The 18,102-nt window shown below is 40.2% G+C and overlaps 1 pseudogene; it reads left to right on the top strand.

The window, feature by feature from the left end:
* Nucleotides 1-570: 570 nt before the first annotated feature.
* On the top strand, nucleotides 571-15,910 carry LOC104673723 (annotated as a pseudogene).
* The last annotated feature ends 2,192 nt before the right edge of the window (nucleotides 15,911-18,102 follow it).

The raw sequence follows: 18,102 nt of genomic DNA, 5'->3' as shown, positions 1-18,102 counted from the left end.
AAGTGGAATGTCCAAATCTTGAAAATGTATAAGATAATTCATTAGGGAATGCAAAGGAGACATTAGGACTTAGATTTATTCTTATTGCTATTCCTTTAAAATGTCTACCTGTTTCAAAACCAATGTAATATTACTATAAGACACATATGCACACGAATATATATTTTATATATACAAAATATATAAATATACCCCATATGGGAATGATGGGAATAGGTCTGTTACTAAAGAATTAATTGCTTATTAATTAAGTACCTTAAGTCACTAAACCTGACTCATGGTTCCTATGAGGAAAGAGTGAACATCAGAGAGTTAATTTAAGGGCAATGCTGTGTCAAGTGCTCTATTTACTCCTTTCAGAAACTCTGAGTTAGACAAAATTCTCCACAGCCAAATAAGCCAGAATCTGAACCCAGTTCTGTGGGTGAAAAAATTCCGTCATGGCTATACAATAAATACAATAAATACAAATGCAGGTATATACCAGATGCTCAGGGGCACCAATGACAGGGTGACTTACCTTCTCTTGGTGCAGAGAGAAGACTTCACAAAGGAACTGAGTTCTAACCCATGCAGGTAGGTAAGAAGAGAAAAGGCATTCTGGGTGAAAGGAGGAGACAGGGATAGCAATGAACTTGGATATTCAAGGAAATAAATGCCTCTAAGCATGGCTGTTGCAGAGGGTGGGTCAGTGAGAGTGATATGAGACTGGGCTGGCAAGTGGCAGCACTAACACCTCTCTCCTCTTGAAGCTTTTCGGATCTGGTGAGGAAGCAGTCTGTATTTCTTGTCCCTTTGAGTTTGTACTTGGACATTGTCCCCAGATGCCTAGGCATACTCTTTCACGTCTTTTCCTGACTTATATGCCTTTCTTAAAATATTTTGCCTTGGACATTCTTTGTAAAGAAGGGATAGGATTGATTAAGTCAGTGTCATCACCTGATGGGCTCTTCCTGCCTACTGCACAGACAAAACCAGTTCACTGAGACTGTGGTATTACAGTAAATAAATAGTTTAGCTGACATGAGGCCGGCCATGTAGAACTGGAATTATCTCTCAAATCAGTCGTTCCAAAGGCTCAGAGGTGAGGGGTTTTTAAGGAGAGTTTGGTGGGCAGGAAACTAGGGAATAGGTGTCACTGATTGTCTAGGGATACAATGATGGGGGTGTGGAGAATGGTCCTCATGCACTGAGTCTGCCTCTGGGGCCACAGGACCAGTTAAGTCATAAGCCATGAGTCCAGGTGGTATCAGTCAGTTGCCTGAATCCAAAAATCTAAAAAGACAAGTCTTAGGTTTTGCTATAGTGACATTATCTTTAGGAGCAATTGGGGAAATAAAAAATCATGTGACTTGAGCAGTAAAGAATTACAGAAACTACACATATCTTCTACAGTTGATTTTCTTTTCTTCTTCTTCTTCTTCTTTTTTTTTTGAGACTGAGTCTCACTCTGTTGCCCAGACTAGAGTGCAGTGGCATGATCTCAGCTCACTGCAACCTCTGTCCCGAGTTCAAGGGATTCTCAAGCCTCAGCCTCCTGAGTAGCTGGGATTACAGGTGTGAGCCATCACGCCTGGTGAATTTTTGTATTTTTAGTAGAGATAAGGTTTTACCATGTTGGCCAGGCTGGTCTCAAACTCCTGACCTCAGGTGATCTGCCCTCCTCAGCCTCCCGAAGTACTGGGATTACAAGCATGAGCCACTGCAACCTGGCCTTATTTTTTTAAATGTAAATATATTATATTTTCATATTCTGCAGCATGCCCCTTTTATTCAAGATAGCTTGTCAATCTATGCATATTCATACATGTAGATCTTGTCCTTTTTAGCTGCTGTATAATATTCTATTAAATTTATGCCTTTTTTAGATTAATAAACCCTTGTTTTCCATTTTTCATTGCTAAGAACCACGCTACAATGAACATCCTCCTAAATGCCTCATTGTGCGTATATACAAGTGATTCTCTAGTATATACCCAGAAATCAAATTTCTGGTCACATTAAAAATATGTATTTATTTTAAAATATCAATTTAAAATTTTTAATTAAAAGTACATACATATGGTAAAAATACTTCAATAAAAGAGGTGTGCAATGAAATGTAAGTTTTGGCAGGGCCCAGTGACTCATGCCTGTAATCCCAGAACTTTGGGAGGTCAAGGTTGGTGTGTGCTTGAGCTCAGGAGTTTGAGATCAGCCTGGGCGATACGGCAAAATCATGTCTCTACAAAAAGTAAAAAAAAAATTAGCCAGGCATAGTGGTGCACACCTATAGTCCCACCTACTCAGGAGACCAAGGTGGTAGGATTGCTTGAGCCCAGGAAGTTGAAACTATAGTGAGCCATGTTCACGCCACTACACTCCACCCTGGGCAAGAAAGTGAGACTCTGTCTCAAAAAATAAAGAAATGTAAGTCTTTCCCTCTCCCTCAGGATTGTCTCCCAGTTTTCCTGTTCTCTCCCCTAGAGGAAAGCTAGTTTCTTGGGTAATTTTCTAGAGTTATTCAGTGTCCCATTTTAACATAAATATTGCTTTATGATACATTCTATTATGTACTTTGCTTTTTTATTTGAAGCAATCTCAAATACGCAGAAAAGTTGCAAATACAGTGTAAAAAGCCTTTTTTTTTGGAATTGAGACCAAGTTGCTAACATGATGCCCCATCACATTTGAATACTTTAGTTGTATTTCCTATTAACAAGGACATTCTCCTACAGAGCCACTATGTAGCCATCAACATCAGCAAACGGACATTGTTACATTACTACCATCTAATCTTAGACCCTATTTATGTTTCACCCATTGACCAGATATTGTTCTTTGTAGTCAAAGATTCAGTTCTGAGCCATATATGGCAGTTAGTTGTCATGTCTCTTAGCCTTTTTCAGTCTGGAACAATTCTTCAGTCTTTCCTTGTCTTTCATGCCTGTGATGGTTAATACTGAGTGTCAACTTCATTGGATTGAAGGATGCAAAGTATTGATCCTGGGTGTGTCTGTGAGAGTGTTGCCAATGGAAATTAGAGTCAGTGGGCTGGGAAAGGCAGATCCACCTTTAATCTGGGTGGGTACCATCTAATCAGCTGCCAGGGTGGCTACAATACAAAGCAGGCAGAAAAACATGAAAAGATTAGACTGGCCTAGCTTCCCAGCCTATATCTTTCTCCAGTGCAGGATGTTTCCTGTCCTTGAACATCAGACTCCAAGTTCTTCAGTTTTGGGACTTGAACTGGCTCTCTTTTCTCCTCAGCTTGCAGACGGCCTATCGTGGGACCTTACGATCATGTGAGTTAATACTTAGTAAACTCCCCTTTATATATGTATCTATCCTATTAGTTCTGTCCCTCTGGAGAACCTTAATGCAATGTACAAGGTTTTGTACAAAACCTTTTTGTACAAAAAAAATAGTACAAATTCATGGGGTTATATGCATAGATTGCATATTGGTCAAGTCAATGCTTTTAAGGTATCTATCACCCAAATAATGTGCATTGTACCCATTAACTTTCTTTCTCATCATCTGCCTCCTCCCAACCCCTCTCCCTTCCAAGTCTCCATTGTCTGCCATTCTACTTGCTATGTCCATGTGTACACATTTTTTAGCACCCATGTATGAGTGAGAACATGAGGTTTTTGACTTTCAGTGCCTGGCTTGTTTCAGTTAAGATAATGACCTCCAATTCCATCCATGTGGCTGCAAAATACATGATTTTATTATTTATGGCTAAATAGTGTATATATATAATTTTCTTTATCCATACATCTATTGATGGACATTTAGATTGATTTCATATCTTTGCTATTGTGAATAGTGCTGTGATGAACATACAAGTACAGATATCTTTTTGATATATTGATTTACTTCCCTTTGGGTAGATACTCAGTAGTGGAATTGCTGGATTGAATGGTAATTCTATTTTTAGTTTTTTGAGAAATCTCTTATTTTCCATAGAGATTGTACTAATATACATTACTACCAAGAGTGTATGAATTCCCTTTTCTCCATGTCTTGTCAACTCTTTGTTTTTTTTCTAATAATAGCTGGGATAGATAAGATGATATCTCATTGTGGTTTTACTTTGCATTTCTGAGAAATTTTTCATATATCTGTTGCCCATATGTATGTCTTCTTTTGAAAAATATCTATTCATATCATTTGGTCACTTTTTTTTGAAGCAGGGTCTCACTCTGTCACCCAGGCTTTGAGTGCATTGGAATGATTTTGGCTCACTGCAACCTCTGCTTACCAGGCTCAAGGGATCCTCCCACCTCAGCCTCCTGAGTAGCTGAGACCACAGGCACATGCCACCGCATCTGGCTAATTTTTTTTGTGTGTGTGTGAAGAAAAAGTTTTACGGTGTTTTCCAGGCTGGTCTTGAACTCCTGGGCTCAAGCAACCTACCTGCCTTGGCCTCCCAAAGTGCTGTGATTACAGGCATGAGCCACCGTGCTCAGCTTTTGCCTACTTTTTAATGGGGTGATTTGTTTTTGTTTTGGTTGAGTTGTTTGAGTTCCTTATATATTTTGGACATTAGTTTACTGTCAGATAAATAGTTTGCAAATATTTTCTCCCATTCTACAGTTTTTTTTTTTTTTTGAGATGGAATCTCACTCTGTTGCCCAGGCTGGAGTGCAGTGGCGCAATCTCAGCTCACTGCACTTTGATTCAGGTGGTATCTTTTAGGCTTCTCTACTGTAATTTCCTTTGGTAATTAGTAAGTATTTTGTAGGGAGGTAACTATGAAAATATGTAATTGTTGTATTGCCCATTAACTAATTAATTAATATCAATGTATTAGTCAGCTTAGGGGTACCATAAAAAACCCATAGATGTTCCCGACCTGGTAGAGTAGCATCTGGTTGGTGGTGCCCATCTCTGGTCTGTGCCCATGCTTGGTTCATGCGTTGGACACACGGAAGAAGGAAAAAAAATACCATAGAGTGGATGGCTTAAACAACAAAAATTACATTTCTCACAGTTCTGGAATCTGGAAAGTTCAAGATCAAAGTCCAGCCTGGTTTGGTTTCTGGTGAGGGCTCTCTTTCTTGCTTGTAGATGGCAGTCTTCTTGGTGTGTCCTCAGATGGCAGAGAGACAGACGTCTCTTTCTTTTTTTATAAAGCCCCACCTTTATAACTTCATTTAACCTTAATTAATTCACAAAGGCCCTATTTCCAAATACATATCTACACAGACATTGGGAGTTAGGCTTTCAACATACAACTTGTGGGAGAATACAATTCAGTCCATTAGTATGGACTCAAGGTTTCCTATCTTATTTAATTGGTTATTATCTATTGATTTCAATAATTATTTTGATGCTCAAATTGTCACTTGTTTAGCTGGTGGGACCCCTTTCAAACCAGCTTGGCTCATCTTGTGTTTTCCCTGCATCAGCCCTGAAGTCAGCCATTTCTCCAAGCAGATTGTTTTCTTTCAATGGGGGAATGGTATTTAGAAGCCAAGATCTTAGTACTATGTGTTTGCATTACTATTGGGATCTTGCTGATTCCAGGCCCTCTTAGTGAGGAAGGGAACATACATACACACACACACACAGACACACACACACACACACAAAGATATTCCAGTTTAAGTATTGCTATGGTTTGAATATATTTCCCCAAAAGTTTGTTAGAAACTTAATCCCCAATGCAACAGTGTTGGGAGGTGGTGCCTAATAAGAAGTAATTAGGTCATGAGGGTGAAGCCCTTCATGTATGGATTAAGGTCATTTTTGAAGGAGTGGGTTGGTTATTGTGGGAGTGGGTTTCTGAAAAAAAAGAAGAGTTTGGATGATTTTCTTTCTCTGCCTTGTGAGCTCAAATCCATCTTCCACTCACGTTATGATGCAGAAAGAAGACCCTAGCCAGATGACAATGCCATGCTCTTGCACTTTCCAGCCTCCAGAATCATGAGCCAAATAACCTTCTATTATTTGTAAATTATCCAGTTTGTGGTATTCTGTTATAAGCAGCAGAAGATAGACTAAGACAAGTATCTATCCTATCTGTCTACCTAACGCTGCTATGTACTGAAGACTTTGACTTCACATTGTGAACAAAGGTTCTCTGAAAATGAGTTTGGAAGAAAGAGACTTTATTCCAGGGAACAAATTGCAAACTGGAGAGATGCAGCCTTCAGTGTAAAATGAAGGTGCATTCCAGAGAACAAAGAGAGGACTCAGGTATTGTAGCAAAATTTCTCTGCCCGGGTTCCCAATCAAGTCTATTTATGCAAATGAAGTATGGAAAAACTTAGTTCTGATTGGCCAGTGCAGCTGAGTTCTGACTGGTCAATACCACTGAGCCATGATTGGTTCATACAACTAAACCCTCAGTTGGAGGCAGGTGATCTCTGATTGCTTGGTTTCCAAGTCCCAACAGAAATTTCTGTCAGTTATTTCTTTCAGACTACCAAGGGGGGATATTTCTGGTTGCAGTTTATCGTGGCACCCACAAAAGGAATTGCTTTGACTTGATTGTAGAAAGAAAGTTTCTATGATAGTTTTTTTTTTTGAACTGGAGTCTCGCTCTTGTCACCCAGGCTGTAGGCTGGAGTGCAGTGGTACGATATTGGCTCACTGTAACCTCTGCCTCCTTTGTTCAAGTGATTCTTCTGCCTCACCCTCCTGAGTAGCTGGGGTTACAGGTGGGCGCCACCACGCCTGGCTAACTTTTGTATTTTTTTAAGTAGAGATGGGGTTTTGTCGTGTTGGCCAGGCTGGTTTTGAGTTCCTGACCTCAACTGATCCACCAGCCTCGGCTTCCCAAAGTGTTGGGATTACAGGCATGAGCCACCGCACCTGTTGGATAGTTTTAAAATATCTTTCTGAGAACACAGAGTATGAGACTGTTCCTGATATGGTTTGGATCTGTGTCCCCACCCAAATCTCATGTTGAATTTTAATCCTCAATGTTGGAGGAAGGACCTGGTGGGAGGTGGTTGAATCACAGAGACAGATTTCTCTTGCTTTGTTCTCATGATAGTGAGTGAGTTGAAACCGGATAATGGGCAGAGGTTGGAACAATTTGGAGGGCTCAGAAGAAGACAGGAAAATGAAGGAAAGTTTGGAACTTCTGAGAGACTTGTTGAATGGTTGTGACCAAATGCTGGTAGTGATATGGACAGTGAAGTCCAGGCTGAGGAGGTCTCAGATGAAGATGGGGAACTTAATGGAAATTGGAGCAATGGTGACTTTTATTATACTTTAGCAAAGAAGTTGGAGGCATTGTGTCTCTGCTCTAGAGATCTGTGAAATTTTGAGCTTGGGAGTGATGATTTAGGGCATCTGGTGGAAGAAATTTCTATGCAACAAAGCATTCAAGATGTGACCTGGCTGCTTCTGGCAGCCTGTGCTTATATTCATGAGCAAAGGAATGACATAAAACTGGAACTGGAACTTATATTTAAAAGGGAAGCAAAGCATAAAAGTTTGGAAAATTTGCAGCCTGGCCATGTGGTAGAAAAGAAAACCTCATTTTCAGGGAAAGAATTCAAGTCAGCTACAGAAATTTGCTTAAGAGGAGCCAAATGTTAGTTATCAAGACAATGGGGAAAATGCCTTGAAGGCATGTCAGAGACCTTCACAGCAGCCCCTCCCATCACAGACCCAGAGGCCTAGAAGGAAAAATGGTTTCTTGGGCCAGGTCCAGGGCTCTGCTGCCCTGCACAACTTTGGGACACTGCTCCCTACACCCCAACTGCTCCAGCTCCAGCTATGGTTAAAAGGGCTCCAGATATATCTCAGGCCACTGCTCCAGAGGGTTCAAGCCATTAAGACTTGGCAGCTTCTTTATGGTGTTAAGCCTGTGGGTGTGCAGAGGGAAAAAGTTGAGGCTTGGAAGCTTCCACCTAGATTTCAGAGAATTTTTGGAAACACCTGGATGTCCAGGCAGAAGTCTGATGCAGGGGTGGAGGCCCCTCATGGAGAACCTCTACTAGGACAGTGTGGAGGGGAAAAATGGGGTTGGAGTTCCCACAGAGAGTCCCCACTGGGGTACTGCATAGTGGAGCTGTGAGAAGAGGGCCACCATCCTCCAGACACCAGAATGGTGGATCCACTGGAGCTTGTACCATGTACCTGAAAAAGCTGTAGGTACTCAATGCCAGCCCTTGAGAGCAGCCATGGGAGCTGAACCCTGCAGGCTAGAGAGGCAATGCTGCCCAAGGCCTTGGGAGCCCACCCCTTGCATTAGTGTAGCCTACATGTGAGACATGGAGTCAAAGGAGATTATTTTGGGGTTTCAAAATTTAATGACTGCCCTGCTGGGTTTTGGACTTGCATGGGACCTGTAGCCCCTTTGTTTTGGTGATTTATCACTTTTGGAATGGGTGTATTTATTCAATGCCATGTCACACCATTGTATCTTGGAAATAACTAACTTGTTTTTGGTTTTACAGGCTCACAGGTGGAAGGGACTTGCCTTGCCTCAGATGAGACTTTGGACTGTGGACTTTTGAATTAATGCTGAAATATGTTAAGATTTTGGGGGACTCTTGAGAAGGGATGATTGTATTTTGTAATGTGAAAAGAGCCTGAGATTTGGGAGAGGCCAAGGGCAGAATGATATGATTTGAACCTGTGTTCCTGCCCAATCTTATGTAGAATTATAATTCATAATGTTGGAGGAGGGGGCCTGATGAGAGGTGATTGGATCATGGGGGCAGATTTCCCCCTTGCTGTTCTCTTGATAGTGAGTGAGTTCTCATGAGGTCTGGTGGTTTAAAGGTGTATAGCACCTCCCCCTTCACTCTCTTCTTCCTGCTCCTGCTTGTAAGATGTGCCTACTTCCTCTTTGCCTTCTGCCATGATTGTAGGTTTTCTGAGGCCTTCCCAGCCATGCTTCCTGTAACTTTGGCCACCTCAGTTAACCATGGGGAATTCATTTTGTCTGTTGGCCAGGGTCATACTTTTGACATTTCCTTCCCTTTGGTTGAAACCTGCCATGGGCAGCAATGATGACCAGTGTTATGTCTTTGTTCCATATTATTGTTGAAGTGATGTGGCTACCTGCTCTGGGTCCATCTACTCCCTTGGTGGGACTTCTGTGACTGAGAGACTCATAGCCAATTTGAACAGCCTGGGCCAGGCAAGGTAGAAAGTCAGGTAGGCACCTGTTAATTGTCTAGGAGTGTTCCTTGTTGGAGTTTGGCAGAGGCATCAGGAAATTAGGAGAACTCAGTGTGTAGTCCAGTCTACAGGTAGATAACAAGGATCTGAAAACAATGGACAGGTCTACAATCTAGTAACAGTTATATTATAGTTTTTCTTTGGAAACATAAGTTTTTCTTTTCGCACTGATTTTATAGGAATCTTAAATTTAAAACCTTTTGAGTTTAGGAAGCCAAACCAAGGCAAACTTCAGATTTCATTTACAGTCTTAGTGTCCTTGGGCATGCCTGGAAGTAGCAATTTTGACTCACTTACTCTAAGCTTGGGAACTCTTGAAGCCAGGCATTTTATGTGCATTCTTAAATATGACATTTCATTCAAAACCTTGATATTGTAACTGAGAATTCCAGTTGAGTATCCTGCTTATAGGGAGCATGTAAATAAAATAAGAATACTCACAAATAGTTTCTAAATTTTGGAATTTCAAGTAGGGAGAAAAAGCAAATTCTTCCACCTTTGTTAACAAAAGGATATTTTACCAAATTATTGCTAGCTATAAATAGATTATGAAGTAAAATTTCCTTGAATCTGAAAAACAAAACATTTAAGAACAAGAATGCTCTAAATAAAAGTCATAAAACATTATCCTTATCAGTTACTTAATTTCATGCAATCAATTTTGCCTTGCTTGATACTGATCAGCAGTTCCATGAAAAGAAATTTTGGACTATAGCTGATTGACAATGCATATCACTATATCTCAGAATTTTATCACATACAATTTTGAAACACATTTTAATAACATTTACACAAATGCAACTTAAAGAAAGATAAAAATAATTTTTATTTGACAATGCTTCCTAATAATATCTCTACAAGATGAAGTAAAAAAGATTTAATTTAGGGCTTTGATCCCAGGAAACCTTCCAAAGATGTCACAAGGTTTAAAGTTCAAAGTATCTGATTCAGTAGAATCAAAGTTTGCTGCAAAGTAATATTTATTTAGCCAGACTGACAATCAAAATACATCAAAAGCAATAGAAAAAGTTACATGAATGTAAAAACCTTAACCCTTTTAAAGCTCAGTTTTCCTAAGTAATAAGAAACCTAATAAAGATAACTTGAAGCACAGGAAATTATCTTGGTAAAACAGAATCTTCGTTTCCTAGGCCAATTGCCCAAAAGGCAAAGAAAAGAAAACCTCCTGCAATGTGATTGCTTTTTCTTTTGGTAAGTTCATTTAGATAACCTGAAAGTTAAACCTGATTAAAAGTGAACTGGCAGAACCAGAAAAATGTTACAGGAGTCAAAAAAAGTTTGAAGGAGAATGTTATCATCCCAACCAAGCAAAAACCATATCTTTTTAGGATCGAAAGGAGAGCTGTATTTCCAACTTGAAACTAGGGAAAGAAGTTAGATAGATTCCAGGGAGAAATGTGGCAGAAATAGAAATTGTTTGTAATTGAGAGGATGACTGTCAAAGAAACAAATTTCAGAATTAATGAAAACCTCTTATAATTTTACTAAGAGCAAATCCACATTCTAAGAAAACCTTGCTCTTCTAACACAGGGGACAAAATCTGCATCAGTATGTTTTTCACATCGAAGTTCAATCCCTAGTAAGACACATAAATAATTTCCCTCCAATTGTAGACAAAGTGATGACACAGAAAATTCCCTCTATAAATGCTCTTTTTATAAACCTTATCATGACTTAGACCATTTACGATATGCTTGGACTTTCTGCTTTTTCTTACACTTTCTCTTTCTTAACTAACCAATCACTTTAGGAGAAAAATTTGCCACATAGCATTCTTTCTTATACAAAATAATCCTCTTTCTTTTCAACCTTCCTTACCAAAAATACATCAGATTCTTCTCATATACTTACATATGAAATGGTCTTTTTCATTTCTAGTAGTTAAATCACACATTAGTTATAATGTCAACTCTTAGAAACCCTAATTTTCAATGAAAACCCAGGAAGTTATCAATTTTTTTTGAGATGGAGTCTTGCTCTGTTCCCCAGGCTGGAGTGCAGTGGTGTGATCTCGGCCCACTGCAAGCTCCGCCTCCCAGGTTCACGCCATTCTCCTGCCTCAGCCTCCTGAGTAGCTGGGACTACAGGTACCCACCACCATGCCCAGCTAATTTTTTGTATTTTTAGTAGAGACAGGGTTTCACCCTGTTAGCCAGGATGGTCTTGATCTCCTGACCTTGTGATCCACCTGCCTCAGCCTCCCAAAGTGCTGGGATTACAGGTGTGAGCCACTATGCCTGGCCTCAATTTTTCTTTTGTGACAGAGTCTCACTCTATCACCCAGGCTGGAGTGCAGTGGTGCAATTTTGGCTCACCTCAACCTCCGCCTCCCAGGTTCAAGCGATTCTCATGTCTCAGCCTCCCAAGTAGCTGTGACTACAGGCACGTACCACTACACCTGGCTAATTCTTGTATTTTTAGTAGAGATGGGGTTTCACTGTGTTGGTCAGGGTAGTCTCAAACTCCTGACCTCAGGTGATCCACTTGCTTTGGCCTCCCAAAGTGCTGGGATTACAGACACGAGCCACCACACCCAGCTAGAAGTTATCAACTCTTAACCACAAATCACATATCAAAAATCCATGAATACACATTTTACAATTTCCAGAGACACAGGCTTTCTAACAAAACAACTCTTTAATATGAAACAGGACATTTCTACTAACAGATTCACATAACTTTTGTTTTCCTTGGAAATAAGAAGTCAGCAGTATATGAGCCTATACTTATATTCAGCAACCAATATCTCAGCATTATATTTTATCTGGAAATGATCTAGACATTCAATGAACATCCATCATTTAATTTAGCTTAATGGATCTCTAGGGGTATACTTACTGAAGAGATTTTAAAAACCTTCCCAAGTAAACATATCACAAAACATAAACCAATTTACAAAATTTATCCTGTCCAAATTCACCAAATCCATTCACTCTCAAAGAATTATGCCTAGAAAATTTAAAGAGACGTCAAACAAATCTAGTCATTATCCCACGCTGTTTCTGTCAACCAATTGTACATTATTGCATTCCAGGCAAATATTATAAAAGCAAGAACTCTAAAGTTAAATACGTGCACATTTTGCTGATAACTCAGAAGATGTGGCCATTTTCATCAAACCAACAATGTTAGTCTAGTCCCATCTGCCAAAAGATGACTAAATCATATTAACTTGAAAAGTATTTCAGCTTATTTGCTTAATCTATGAGTATTCTTTTATTTTTTTGTAAGAGATGGGCTCTCACGGTCACCTAGGCTGGAGTGCAGTGGCCCAGTCATAGCTGACTGCAGCCTCAGAGTCCTGGGCTCAAGTGATCCTTCCACCTCAGTGTCCTGAGGAGCTTGGATTACAGGCACAAGCCATTGCACCTGGCAAGTACTCATTTATTTATAAAACAATTTGGAACTATAGACAATATATGAATAGATATGTAAACATGTATGTACACAAAAATACAGACACAAATAAAGATCTTATAGCTTTCATTTTAAAACTTAGCCATGAGTTAAGTAAAACTCATTAGTTTCAAAAAACAATTTGATTCCAACTGCATTTCTGTAAATGGAATGGGCTGAAATTTATCTGTTCCACATGGCTGAAGCCTTTACTGAGCTTTAAAGAAAATAGGGTAGCAAATTTATACCTCAAGCACAGAAAGAATTTAAGCTTTTTCAAGAAGTCTGGGTGTGTCGGAAGAGGATTAAAATGGATATCAAAGTAACATACAGTCACAAGAATTTTTCACAGGATTTTACAAGAAAACACACAGACAAGTTCAGAAAAAATTTAGAAATGTTTCCCAAATAACCAGCTGAAAGAGTGAAAGAGGCAGGAGAAAGTGAAGGATAAAGGACAGGTGGCAAAAAGATTTTCTGAAAGAAAGACTGGAAGAAGACAGGAAGACAGGAAGAGTGGCAGAAAGGGGAATGAAGACAGGAAGAGTGGCAGAAAGGGGAGTCTAGTGGAAGAAGTTTCTTCCAGAGGTTTTTTTCCAGCTTTAGTTTCAGGTTCACAAGCTCTAATTGCTCTTTCTATTTCATGAAGGCATTCACTCAATTTGGAATTTTATTTTTCTTTCTCTCTCTCTGTCTCTCTCTTTTTTTTTTCTTTTGAGACAAGGTCTCACTCTGTCACCCAGGCTGGAGTGCAGTGGTGTGATCTCAGCTCATTGCAGTCTCCGCCTCCCTGGTTCAAGTGATTCTCATGCCTCAGCCTCACAAGTAGCTGGGACTAGAGGTGTGTGCACCACCACGCCCAGCTAAGTTTTGTGTTTTTAGTAGAGATGGGATTTCACCATGTTTCCCAGGCTGGTCTCAAACTCCTGACCTCAAGTGATCCACTCACCTTGTCCTCCCAAAGTGCTGGGATTTTAGGCATGAGCCATCACGTCCAGCCTGGAATTATTTTATCTTAAGGGAGGCAATAGTAGCCTTTTGATTGTGTTTAGAATTTTCTAAAGAACAAACCGAAATGCCCATCAATGATAGACTGGATAAAGAAAATGTGGTACATATTCACCATGGAATATTATGCAGCCATAAAAAGGAATGAGATCATGTCCTTTGCAGGGACATGGATGAAGCTGGAAACCATCATCCTCAGCTAACTAACCCAGGAATAGAAAACCAGACACCATATATTCTCATTCATAAGTGAGAGTTGATCAGAGAAAACACATGGACACAGGGAGGGGAACAACACACACTGGGGCCTGTTGGGGGGTGGGGGAAAGTGGACAGAGAGCATCAGGACAAATAGCTAATGCATGTGGGGCTTAAAACGTAGATGATGGGTTGATAAATGCAGCAAACCATCATGGCTCATGTATACCTATATAACAAACCTGCATGTTCTGCACATGTGTCCCAGAACTTAAAGTAAAATAAAGTAACTTTCAAAAGGGCCAGTTGCAGTGCAGAGAGCCCCTAGTGCTGGGAAACAAGAGGCAGCCACTCCCTTGCCTGTCATGAACACACATTCTTGGGAAACCTGGTGCTAAACCATTTGTAGATAACTTGCTTCAAAAAAAAAAAAAAAAAAAAAAAAGCCAATTGGGAAAAAAAGACTTTCTATCTGCAGCCATACCACCTGAATGTGACAGATCTCATCTGAAAAAAAAAAAAACACTTTCCATTATCTCTGACAGTTTTGGTGTTATCTATTCCAATTGTGCATGCAGGAACATTTGAAATTTCAAAAGAGCTCCATATCTGCCAAGGAAGTTTAGGATTATCCTATGTAATTTTTGTCCAGAGACCTAGCCAATTGTAACTCCCTGGATTATAATTTTTGCTTATAAAGCCAGCTGAGAGTGCTGAAAAGTGGCTGATCAGCAGAGAAAACTTGAAATACAAGCTACCCATTGCATTGACTTAACAAAGACATCCCTTCCCTTCCAGGGTCCATAGCGTGAATGTCTCCATGAAACCTTTGCACTGACCTGATAAATGCATCATTTCAAGTGCAGTAGGAGTCCATGCATCCTAGCAAAACTGAAGTGTAAGCATACCCCATGAAGCATGAGGGTACCCCACAAAGTGCAAGCATATCCCACAAATGGTTACCTTGTGGAGCCAGATGAGCAGACCTCCTTAAGAAAATTAAGTCTGTAGGACCTTAGCCAAGGCATGGGAATTTGAGAGGACTTACTGGAGGCAGCCCCGCTACTCACCTCCCATCCTGAAGACAACTAAGGCCAAGAAGACAACTGAGTCCAAGGGGCTCTTGCAGGCCCAAATGTATTGGTTTAGGATGATGTAGGGAGGAGAGTTGTAGTTTGCTTTGAATCCTACTTCTGATGCCAAGAATGTGAATGAAAGTTCTCTGAAAAAGGGAGTGCCAGGGTGGGCCCATGGGCCTCCTCCAGCGATGCTGGGCTTGAGGGGCTGAGCAAGGCACTGCCCTCACGGAGTGACCAGGCTCTCCTCAGGGATGGCTTTGAGTGGAAGCTCTTGAGAACTCCTCTCAATCTGGCTTGGGGCTTGCCCTCACTCTCCTCATCTTCTGCCTCTGTCCCAGTCCCAGCCCTGTGCCTGCCACAGAGAAGATGGTGCTGATCCTAGAAAGCCAAGCTGGCTGAGCTGGCCAGATGTTACAACTACATCACTACCTGTGTGAAGGCTGTGACTGAGCAGGGCACCAAGCTGTTTAACAAGAAGCTCAACCTGCTTTCAGCAGCCTACACAAACACAGTCAGGGGATCACAGGTCTGCCTAGAGGGTCATCTTGAGCATTGAGCAGAAAACTGTTACCTCTGACAAGAAGTTGCAGCTGATTAAGGACTATCAGGAGAAAGTGGAGTCTCAGCTGAGATCCATCTGCACCACAGTCCTGGAATTGCTGGGTAAGAATTAATAGCTGATGCAACTAATCCAGAGAGTAAGGTCTTCTAATTGAAAATGAAGGGAGATTACTTCCTGTACCTTGCCTAAGTTGCAAGTGGTGATGATTGAAAACAAAGAGTGATAATTCCCAAGGAGCTTACCAAGAGGCATTTGATATAAGCAAGAAAGAGGCAATTCACACACCCAATCTACCTGGGACTTGCTCTTAACTTTTCTGTATTTTACCATGAGATCCTTAATAATGCAGAGTTCACTGACATGCTGAATAAAACAGATACACTGTGGAACTTGATACACGGAATAAAGATTCATACAAAGACAGCACCCTTATCTGCTTAGAAACAACCTAACACTATGGATATCAGACAGTGCAAGGAAGAATGTGATGTAGTAGAAGGGGCTGAAAACTAAATGCATAAAAGGTGTCATCCTTCCTCCCTTCAAGAAACCTTTTTACACATCTCCTTTCCTTATTCCACTTGGATTTCCTATAGCAAAGAAACCCATTCATGTGTTTGGAATCAACTGTTTATAGTCTTTTCACACTGCAGCTTTGGGAAAACTCTATTCCCTGATTTGTGTTTGTCTTGGCCTTCCTGGTGTGCAGTTACTGCTATAGAAAAGCATTCATAGCTTAATTTCATGTAAACATAAGACCTTCCAAATGCTTATGTAGAGGAATAAAAAATGTATCTGGTATTTAAGTAATCTGAACCAGTTTTGCAAACGACTGTGTTTTGTATTACTGTGAAGATATAAAAATGCAGTTAATTATAATTTAAAGAATGTTCTGCCAAGACTGGCTTGGTTGTGGAGACCCTAACCCAGCAGTGCTAGAGGAATTAAAGACACACACGGAGAAATATAATGTGTGGAGTGGGAAATCAGGGGAATGACAGCCTTCAGAGCTGAGAGCCATGAACAGAGATTTACCCATATATTTATTGACAGCAAGCCAGTGATAAACATTGTTTCTATAGATTATAGATTAACTAAAAGTATTCCTTATGGGAAACAAAGGGATGGGCCGAAACAAAGGGATAGGCTCTGGCTAGTTATCTGCAGCAGAAACATGTCCTTAAGGCACAGATCGCTCATGCTGTTGTTTGTGGTTCAGGAAGGCCTTTAAGCGGTTTTCCACCCTGGGTGGGCCAGGTATTCTTTGCCCTCATTCTGGTAAGCCCACAGCCTTCAGTGTGGGCATCATGGCCATCATGAACATGTCACAGTACTGCAGAGATTTTGTTTATGGCCAGTTTTGGGGGCCTATCCTCAGCAGTGTTCCACATAACTTCTTAATTTCTACATTCCCTCCCTTACTTTTGGGGGTTTCTTCTTAATAAACAACTTTTCCATGCTCTTAATGTATTCTTTTTAGTAGAAATCCAGAAATATCAGATTGAATGGAAAAGCGCTTGCCATTTCTGGGTTGAGGTGTCACAAATTGAAATGTCTCCTATATCACATATTATGGAGGTCACGTGTATCTGTGGAAAGAGTAAATAAGAGTTTCCTTATTCACTCTTCCTTTGCTGCTGTTGAAGTTGGCAGCTTTCCTTCCCAATAAAAATTCATTTACACTTCCTGCCTTTATAGTTCTGGTATCTACTTTACTGTGTAATAGAAGTAGCATGTTGCTGCCAGAACACCAGCATTTCTTTTGGCAAACTGAAGTACATGTCACTTCTTAACACACTAGAAAGGGGAAACAAAGTACACAAGTCCAAGTCTAAAACATTAGTACTTTTCCATGCAGATTTGTGTATATGTAAAAGGATGTCCTGTTTGTTTAGTGATTGTTATTTAGTTGGGCAACTATTGTGTGTTGCTCATCATTGACTATAGTCCCAAAAAAGCCTTGTGAAAATGTTATGCCCTATGTAACAGCAGAGTAACGTAAAATAAAATTACATTAAAAGTAATGGCAGAACCACAATTACTATTGCACCAACCGAATATAAACCATTTACTATGGCTTTGTAACAATTGCATATTCCTATATTAAGGGACAGGTGAATTTACTACTTTCTAAAGTTTATTGATAATTCCCTTTTGTGTAAAATGTAGTAGTGATACCTATATTTCTGCATCATGATACACTTGTCTAGTGATGCCTGGACATGTACAGGATTGGTTTGCATTTCTTGGAATGTTTTACTATGTATCAGTCTCCTGGGCCATCTCTTCCTCAGATATAAATGATAACTGGTTAAGTGTTATGTGAAATAAAGTGGACATTTTAAAACTTAAAAAAAGGTTATCTGAAAAGGAATTTGGAGGAAAGTAACTTTATTCCAGTAAACAATTTCCAAGCTGGGTAGACCCAGCCTTCAGCGTAAAATGAAGGTGCATTCCAGAGAGCAAAGAGAGGTTTTGGTTTTATAGCAAAAGTTCCTTTCCAGCTTGTCAGTCAGGTCTGTTTATGCAAATGAAAGATTGAAACTTCCTTAGTTCTGACTCATTGGGGTAGCTAAGCCCTGATTGGTTGATACAGCTGAACCCTGATTGGCAGTGGCAGGTTATTGCTGACTGGTTTATTTTCAAGCCCCAAACCAGAAGTCTCTGTCAGGTGTTTCTTTAAAATGGCCGATGGGGGTGGTTGC

Source organism: Rhinopithecus roxellana, chromosome 10 (assembly GCF_007565055.1).
Source record: "Rhinopithecus roxellana isolate Shanxi Qingling chromosome 10, ASM756505v1, whole genome shotgun sequence".
Lineage (NCBI taxonomy): Eukaryota > Metazoa > Chordata > Mammalia > Primates > Cercopithecidae > Rhinopithecus > Rhinopithecus roxellana.
The sequence above is the reverse complement of the archived record's forward strand: the minus strand, read 5'-3'. Positions and strand labels throughout refer to the sequence as shown.